The sequence below is a fragment of the Lepidochelys kempii genome, chromosome 3 (genome assembly GCF_965140285.1).
Source record: "Lepidochelys kempii isolate rLepKem1 chromosome 3, rLepKem1.hap1, whole genome shotgun sequence".
Lineage (NCBI taxonomy): Eukaryota > Metazoa > Chordata > Testudines > Cheloniidae > Lepidochelys > Lepidochelys kempii.
The window spans coordinates 42,188,832-42,198,295 of NC_136382.1; the positions used below are offsets into that span (position 1 = coordinate 42,188,832).

The 9,464-nt window shown below is 49.9% G+C and overlaps 1 long non-coding RNA gene across 1 annotated transcript; it reads right to left on the reverse strand.

Annotated features, from left to right (window-relative positions):
* Window positions 1-390: 390 nt before the first annotated feature.
* On the reverse strand, window positions 391-7,553 carry LOC140908645 (uncharacterized). The gene is made up of 2 exons (XR_013635540.1): window positions 7,109-7,553; window positions 391-5,013 (listed from the first exon to the last, which is right to left on the reverse strand). It is a non-coding gene; the product is annotated as an uncharacterized LOC140908645 (long non-coding RNA).
* Between the last annotated feature and the right edge of the window lie 1,911 nt (window positions 7,554-9,464).

Consider the following 9,464-nt stretch of genomic DNA (forward strand, 5'->3'; position numbering starts at 1 on the left):
GTGCAGAACTTTTAGCACATTATTATTCAAGCAGGGATGCAAACAACAAACAAAAGGTCTTGACCAAAGCTCTGTTCATTATCGTCTTGTTTTGTCTTGTAAATTACAGCAATTCAGTTTGTCAAAATCACATTACACATTGTTCTCAAAATGTTAACTCTGTATAGTGTTTGCAGGAGAGTTTTCAAAGTTATTTTAACAGGAAAGAGAAATCTGGATTAATCACTATTCATTATAGTTAATATTAGATATTTATACTGAGATATTGTGCAAATGGCCCATTCAGACAACTGGGGTCCCAAATGTGCTAGGAGCAATACACACTTAAAAACAAACTTAGAGCCTGTTCCAAAGATCTTATCTGCACATATGATGAAAAACAACAGGTGGATGGATACATACATAAATTTGGAGAATACAAGGTAAGAATGAGACAAATAAAATTAGTATAATAAGCAACAGGCACAGCGTTAGCAGCATCCATAGCCAAAATATGTCTAGCCTATATTAAATTCCTTTCTAAAATTTCCAAAAAGGTTAAAAGTTGGACTTGAAATCGAACAGCTTCCAGAGAGTTATAAAGAATCTATTTCCCTGACAGGAAGTACTGTTTGCTGTTGGAGCCATGAGGTTACTAGTCTGCCTGTTCTGTTTATAAACCAACATCTTTAACCTATTATTTCCAAAACAAATCTAGCCTCAGCAATATAAGGAAAGATAAAACAGTTGTCATTGAATCTTCCAGTAAAGTGGAACTTAATTTAGGGCTATTTTCTCTTGACTTGTGCCATCTGTCTTTAAATCAAGAAAAAATATCAAATTTATGGTTGGTATGATTTAAGCCCTTTTTAGACATAACTTCATCCAATAAAGCAAGAAAAATAATATCCCTCGTGGCAAAACATAATAGAAAATGATGACTTTCCAGTAGGGTTTTTAAAGAAAATTATATCCTTTCCTTTAGATTTTTTTAAACTACAGAAAGGACAATATGCTCTATTAAATTGAATAGGTTTTTAGAGTTAGTTTGATAGAACCTTTTTATATTTCTGTAGTAGCTAATTGGTTTAATTCCTATTAAATTCAATAGCATGTTTTTATAATTAACGGCATTTCCATTTTTTAAAGCAAGATCAATTTTTATATTAATAGTCATAATTGTAGGTAACATTTGCTTTTTCTCATTTATAATAAAATTTGAGGTGAATTTTCTCATGTTTTTTTTTCTTCCTCTTGCTCAACATCTGCCTGAAATTTCCATTAGGAAGAGGCAGTAAATATTACAGTACCCCTGATAAACCATTCTTATAGGAGGCCCAAATCTCCTAAATTCTGAGACTTAGAGGAGTTCAGCATTTTCCATCCTTCTCCTTAAAAGATTTCCTACAATATTTTAAGTGCCATTTTATTTGAGCTTTATTAACTTCAGTTACTACAGTACTAACTTAATCTATGTTTACCCTAGAGCCATATGTGGAGTCCTAACTTTAAATATAATTTATGTTTAATCTCTTCTAGTGAACTGATTCACTATTCACTCTTCTTTCAAACACTCTTCTTTTCACCGACCTTGTCTTTCTAATATCCTGGGATCAACATGGCTATAACAACCCCGAAAAGAGGAGTCAGAGAAGGACAGAGGGAGGTGGCAAAGGGATTCAGGAGGCATGATCCATATATGCACATTGGGATCCCAACTTCTGGACCTTATATATAGTTCCCCACAGCTCACTAAACCTGGGAATTTGGTTCTTTTACCCCTCTGCTCCCTTCTGCAGAGTTTGAAGGGAAGCCAATACATATTAAAATAATGTGGTTCAGGAGAACCCATGAGAGAAAGATAACTATGAGTGATGCTTCTTTCACCTCCCTTCATAGCTGTGTGACAGAGTGAAGGGGATGAACAACTATTGAGTTCTGGGAGTGCGAGGGTGCAAGCCGGCCCACATCTGAAGGTCCCTCCCACAGCCTAAGGGGCAGAGTGACTAAACCTGGGGCTCAAATGATTTTGGGGGACAACTGATAAGAAAACAGAGACAGGAGTGAAGTCATAGGGCCATAACCAGGGAACCAGATAACGACACCAAACAGAGAACCCCAGACACTGTTCACTGCTCCTCAAAGGTGTCTAGGGAGCCAGCTGATGCAGCCCAAAGTAACTCTGCCCAGATGCATGAACCAATAGGCCCCACAGTTCAGTGTCCTCCTCCTGGTTTTATAGATGGTCACTTTGGCCAGCTCCAGGAGGAGGTTGACAAAGAGGTCTCGAGATTTCATGGGACATAGACAGGGTGTGCGTTCATAAGGATGTGCAGGGGAAGGTGCTGTCAGAAGCTAAGGAGAAGGTTCTGGAGGAGCCAGCAAGGATGCTGCAAACTGGCGTGTGGCAGTTCAATGACAAGACAGCACAGAGCTTTTAGCAAGCAAGCGGCTGGTCTGCTAACAGGCTTCTGCCTGTCAGCTTTCCACCTTCCCCTTTATTCTTTCTCTCCCCCCGCACATTACATTCTCCAACAGATAAAAGGAATACATTGGCTTTGTTTAACATTCTTATTTACCAGTTTCTATCTACCACATTCCTTGCTCTCGGGCCTTGAGCCCAGTCCTGGGAGACTTCCCACGGTTCATGTCATCTGGGCAAGATTCCCAGGTTGATGCCCTTGAAAGAAGCTGTGTGTGCACAGGTCCAGCACAACACTCCGGGTGTGCCCTGAATGTTGCCAAGCGCATAAACCTTGTATGAATCCTACATCCCCTCCTTTTTTTGTTTATTTGTGCTTGGCCATCTCATGGTATCCATCAATTTGCTTTTGCAAGCCAATTAACTCCCGGACAGACGAGGTCATAACTCGTGGAGCCTGCCAGGGCGGTTCTCGACAAAGCCTTAACAAAAAGGAAATACATTGCACACAGCAACAGCAAAAAATAAGCTTAAGAAGGTAAAGTGTAATTGGCCGGGCCCCAATTAGCCATGCTAGAGTACTGGGAAGAGAGGTTCGCGTAAGCAGCGAGCATCATCTCATTCCCAATTTCCTCAGGGTGATGACATACTGGAATAAGGCACGTACCTAACAACAATTCTTCAGCTGCTACAAAATGAGATAAACAAAAGTGGGTAACATTTGCTGTTGAAGCCAATCTTTCCCATAGGTTATATGTCATTCGGGCTCGTAACGGAGGAAGCGCTCCCGAGCCAACCCCTGCAGGAAATAACAGGCACAAAAGGCATACAATCAGTACAGAATTAGCAGTAATTTGGGCGAGAATTGCCACAAGCAAAGTCTCAGGAGTCTCTGGCTGTTGGTTTGCTGTCAGTCTTCGTTGAGACGTGGCGACCAATGCTTTTACTGCTCCCCAAGTCACGGGCTGGCTTGGGACGCTACGCCTCCTCCGTTTCCATCCCGCCGTTGTCGACCCGGGAGGCACCGCATTCTCCTCCAAGGTCAGCTGAAACTCCGGTATGGGGTTCGACAGCCCCTGGTGCCACACCATGCTGTTTCAGTGCCGGTCGCACACATCGGGCCGGAACCCACAACGGTCCTGCAGGGGGAGAGACAGCAGTATATCCCCGACCCCAAGTGATTAAAGGTACTGGGCCCAACCATTGCAGATCGGGCAGCTGACGGTAATAGACACGCGGTCTTTCCAGTACCTCGGACTTATGAAAATGCCGATCCGTGGGGGTCTGCTGAGCTGTGTTCAGCGTTAAATTATTTAAAGTAAACAAAAGGATATGCATTTGTTGCTGAATGTCTCCTAAGGTTCGGAGACGCAGCTCCCCTTGTTTTAATTGTTTGTCGAGCAAGGTTTTTAGCGTGCGATTTGCACATTCAACAGCTTGGCCTGTGGAATTATAAGGGATCCCGTGTTTGAAATGGACGTCCCATTGGCCACAAAAGGTGGAGAGGGCTGTGGAGCAATAGGCTGGGGCATTATCCGTTTTTATCTGGCTCGGGCGACCAATAACAGCAAAACAGGCTAGCGAATGGTGAATAACTTTGGGAGTGGCTTCCCCACGCTGTGGGGTCACCCAGAGGAATCCCAAATAGGTATCAATGGAAACATGTAAAAACGAATAGGGGCGGAATTGTGGCATGTGAGCGACATCCATTTGCCACAGCTGATTCGCTGCGGTACCTCTGGGGTTAACGGCATAAGAAAAGGTAGGGGCAGCAGCAGCACAGTGGGGCAGGAACAAACAATAGAACGTGCATGATCAGCAGGAATGTAAAACTGTCCGGCCAAAACAGAGGCAGACTGATTAAAAAAGAAATGGCTTTTGATGGGGTCAGAAAAAAGGGAATTTACCTGACCACGTAACGCGCGATCAGCACGCGCATTGCCTTCAGTGAGTAGCCCAGGCAGAGGTGTATGATTGTGAATATGAGCAACAAAATAAGGGAAATTACGAGTGGTGAGGAGATACTGTAAGGACAAAAAACAGGCGAAGAAGGTCCGCATCGACCTGAGGGGTAATAAGGGCAAGGGATAAATGATCAATTACCTGATAAACATAATGCGTGTCCACGATCAAATTAAAGGGACAATCAGCAAAAAATTGAAAGGCCAAAATAACAGCAGCTAGTTCCAAGGACTAGTAAAGCTCTCCAAGCGCTGTTATTATTGTACAAGTGAATGAAGCGCTTTCAGCTTTTCTAGGGGAGGGGCCACTGGTCAATCCATACGGGTTCTAAGGATTGCCATACCAATGGTAATGCGGATGGCAAAGTGGGTGAGGGAGGATTTTGGGCCATTATATATTAATATCGAGGGTGGTGTCCAGCTTTGCAAGTAAGTCACGGCCCCAAATATTGAGGTGGACAGGGAGTACAAAAGGGCGGATCGTAGCAAGGGCACGGCCTCCTTGTTTAGAGACCGTGACCCAAGACAAACTTTGGTGCCCGGGTTTGCTACCCCCGATCCCCCACAACTCTTTAGAAGGAACTGTTGGCCAACCGACCGGCCACTCTGGATCACGAATCACCATAACGTCAGCTCCAGTGTCCACCAGCCCTGTAAAAGGAACATTATTTAAGAGAAGTGTTAACTGAGGTTTCGAGGGGCGGACCGACGTTGTTAGAGCAACAAGTGGAGAGGACGTGTTGTGAGATGGCGACTGAGCCAGAGTCGATCCAAAGCCGCCTCCGCCCCGGGCTCGATCCTCTGCAGCTGGCTTCTGATAGGGGACTAAAATCAGTTGCGCAATTGTCCGTCCATGCAGGAGCGACTGCAGAAGATGGGTCCACACCTGAACCTTAATAACGCCGGTGTAATTGGCGTCAGTGACCCCTGGGATGACAAAAAAACCCTGTTTCCCAGCGTGTGAGCGAGGGAGAACCAGACCCACAAATCCGGCAGGGAGAGGTGCCGTCACTTGTGTAGGTATGGCGCAAACCTCCCCCGGCAACTGAAAATCAGCGTCCTCCTGCATAATCAAATCAAGCCCTGCACTTCCGGTAGTCGCCGTCCTCATGGAATCTATGGATTTTAAGACAGAGGAACAGTTGTCTGAGTGGGAAACACCCCTGTTTGGCCCTGGGTTCGGGGGAGACCCGTCGTACGGTTTCCCGACCCGCTACGACACTGATTAGCCCAGTGATAGCCCTTCCGACATTTGGGGCACTTCTTTGAGGGGCGGGTGGGCGCTGACGATGAGCGGCACTCCCGCTGAAAGTGACCCTCCTTTCCACAGCGGTAACAACGCTTCCCCTCCTTCCCGCTTTTCCGCAGGGCGGCAGCCAGAACCCCAGCTTTATGTGCTTGAGTTCCGATGTTTTGGCACGCCCGCAGCATATCAGACAGCTCTAGAACTCCAGCAGTTTGTGCTGCCTGGAGAGCACGGCGGCAATCCTCGTTCGCATTTTCAACCGCCATTTTTAACAGGATCTCCTGAGCTGCCGCAGGGTTATCCACCTGTCGGAGGATAGCCTCTTGCAATCTGTTGGTAAAATCCATAAAGGACTCTGATGCACCCTGACGGATACTGGCAAAGCTTTTGCTAGGCTTGCCTGAATCCGGGACCTTCCGGAAAGCATGCTGGGCACAGGTGGAAATAATGGGGAAGACGGCCTGAGGGAGTTGAGACTGCATCTGAACAGTAGCAAATTGGCCCTCCCCTGCCAAGTGCTCATAAATGATACCTTGCTCTCTATACACCTGGGCTTGGCGTTCCGCCATCTGCCGAAATTCACTAAGCCAAATAACATACTGACTAGGTGTCAGCATCATGCGCAACAGTGCCTTCCAGTCCTCAGGGACCAGGGAATACCCAGAACCTAGCCCTTCAATGAGACCACGCACATACGTGCTGGTCAGACCGAACTCGCAAATCGCTTTCTTTACCTCTCTGATCACCGAGTAAGGCAAACTGACCCAGTTTGCAACCTGGTTGCCCTGGTCATCATCCTGCCAGGTCACCAGACAAACTGAGACCAGCTCAGCCAGCTCCTCTGCTGTAAGATCTGAGCGAGTCTTCGCTGCATCGACCATTTGTTGCACCAGCAAAAGCCGCTGAGCAGACGCGGACGACCCTCCGGGGGGCCCCGGAGCATGGGGCCCCACGGGGGGAGGGTGATCACACACCGGCTCTGGTGGGGAAGGCCAGGGAGGCGGTGGTAATAGAGGCACTGGGGGCGAAGCAGGGGGAGGGATGGCTGCAGGAGCGGACGGGGGTGGCGGGATCGGCAGCCCCTCTGTTGGCGCTGGAGAGGGCCTTTCCGAGGCGACATGCTGTGTTGCATCGCCAGGAGGGGGGATGGCTGCAGGAGCGGACGGGCGTGGTGAGATCACCAGCCTCGCGCGGGAGGGCCTGTCCGAAGCGACACGCTGTATCGCGTCGCGGCAGAGGTGCCAGGCATGTAGAGCCTGCACGGGCGCCCGAGGCTCTTTGTGCAATGTCTGGCCCAACCACTCCTAGTCCGCTAGCTTAAAGGTTCCGGCTTCAGGGTACCACGGGCATTGGGCACTCACCTCCTGTAGCAGGAGAGTGAGTTCTCGAGTGGGGCAATCATGCTGAGCCTTACGCAGCAAATAGTGTAGCTCATTGCGGTGTTGCACTTGCAAAGCAGAGAGGGAGCTTCCCATACTTACCACAACGAAAAATACTCACCGGGATCCACGAAGCGGATGAGTGACGCGTCTGAAACCCTTGCCGGGCGAGGTGAGTGCTGAGGGCCCCATGTTTGGGCGCCAGTTGTTGCGGTTCAATGACAAGACAGCACAGAGCTTTTAGCAAGCAAGCGGCTGGTCTGCTAACAGGCTTCTGCCTGTCAGCTTTCCACCTTCCCCTTTATTTTTTCTCTCCCCCCGCGCATTACATTCTCCAACAGATAAAAGGAATACACTGGCTTTGTTTAACATTCTTATTTACCAGTTTCTATCTACCGCATTCCTTGCTCTCGGGCCTTGAGCCCAGTCCTGGGAGGCTTCCCACGGTTCATGTCATCTGGGCGAGATTCCAAGGTTGATGCCCTTGAAAGAAGCTGTGTGTGCACAGGTCCAGCACAACACTCTGGGTGTGCCCTGAATGTTGCCAAGCGCATAAACCTTGTATGAATCCTACACTGGCGCACACCAGATTGACGTGCACCGGGGTCTCCCTGATGCTTCAAAAGGGCAGGTGTCGGGGGAGGGAGGGGAGTGAACTGTGCCAAGTACATGCCCATGCTCATGGCTCCAGGAAGGAGCCACCAGCTGATATCCCCAGTGGGTTATGGGATCAAGGTGGAATATACGCTAGCCCACTGGGGTTTCTCACCCTCCACAGGTAGCAAAAGGTTCTGCCACTTGGTGTCAGGGTGGGACATGAGGGTGAGGAAATGAAAAGTATGGTGCACCAGTGTGTACAGATGTTTCCTTGGCATGGTTCAGAAATGAGGGAAGAGGGCCGGGGGAGGGGAGAAGAACTCACAGGGCAAGGACCTGATAACAAGGTCCAGAGGGTCAGGGGTGAGGGGGGAGCACCCTCCCCCAGGGCCCATTTAAGGAAACCCTGCAAGGCAGGCAGTAAAGCTGCCATCACTTCCTGGAGTATGTGCCAGGGAGAGTAAGGGGTGGAGAGTCCTATGTTTCAACTGAGCACAAGGAAATCCACTCAGGAGGAGTCAGATTCTGGTGGCTCCTGCCAGGACCAACCTCTGGCTCACCATGGGGGACTCCTCTACCTGCACACCAAGCTGGGGGTTGTGTAGCAGGGGCTTTGCATAGCGTACCCGGTACTGGGCTTCCTGATGGGACACTAGAAAGGACCCCTCGAGTGCCTCTCCAACAGGCACTGCTGGCAGCAGCTGGATTTACACCTGCCAGCAGAATGAGAGGACGTGGCATAGGATGGGGGCCTGGAGGTCTAATGGGAGAGGGATGATGATGGATAAAGGTTTCCCCAGCGTGGAGAAGAAGGATAATAGGTCAGCACTGTGGAGAAAGGGGGATGGAGGTGAAAACCACCCATACTCCTTGGTCCTCCAGGGGCTCAAGTGGGACATAGATGCCTCCTACTTCAAGGCCCTTCTCCCCTGCCTCCTGGGTGGCAGCCTATGATGCTAGGAAGAAGACAACTTTCCCATACATTTTGGAGACTGCCACGATGGCATATGCTCTGGGGGGACTGAGACATGGGCTCCCCCAGAAGTGGTGGAGGGAACATCAGGGGGAGGGGAAGCCGCGGCTGATGGCAGGGCTGTGGTGGGGGAGGGGTGGTCTCTGCAGCCGAAGGCTTTGCTTTCTGGGCAGGACTCGTGCCCTTCTTTTTCTCCTGGCCCTTTCTGCCGGTTAAGGGGGCTCCCTGGAGGATGGCAGTGGTAGAAGCCATGGCAGTGGTGGAATCCCTATCCATGCTTGCAGCTGGTGCTCACCTATGGGGGCGAGGGTGAAGGACTCAGCCCCAGCAGTTGACGTGGTAGCCGCAAGGGTGGATGGTGGAGCAAGCTGGGGGTGGGGAGGGCAACAGGATCAACCAGGGGGGCCCCTTCTGCTGTCTCCTCTGCCATTCAAGGAAAGGGGACAGGAGCAAGAGCAAGCACCGCAGGGAGGGGCAAGGTGAAGGCGGGACAGCTAACCGCTCCTCCTGCCAGGCTGCGGGCAGGGGAGGACGGCACCAACAGGGAGGGGTCACAAGGGCTTACAGCAACATTAGGGGGTGCAGAGAATGGGGGGGCAACAAAAATGGAGGGGGGTCACAAACACCGAGAAGGGCATGGGCACACAGAACAAGCGGGATAGAGTGGGGTGCGGGAAATGGGCTGAGAACAGGCCAGGGGTGGAGTAGGAAAAACACACAAACAAACTCCCAGGGACCAGGGTGGGACAGGCAAACTAACAAACCTTGCAAGGGAAGTGTGTGTGTGTGTAACAACAAACAAGGTGGCTAGCAGTGGGCAGATGGGGCAGGCAGCAAAAAGAGAGAAGGGCAAACTTCTGCAGAGGGGCTGATGGGCAAACAGAGGGTGGGAGGGGCCCACCAGCCT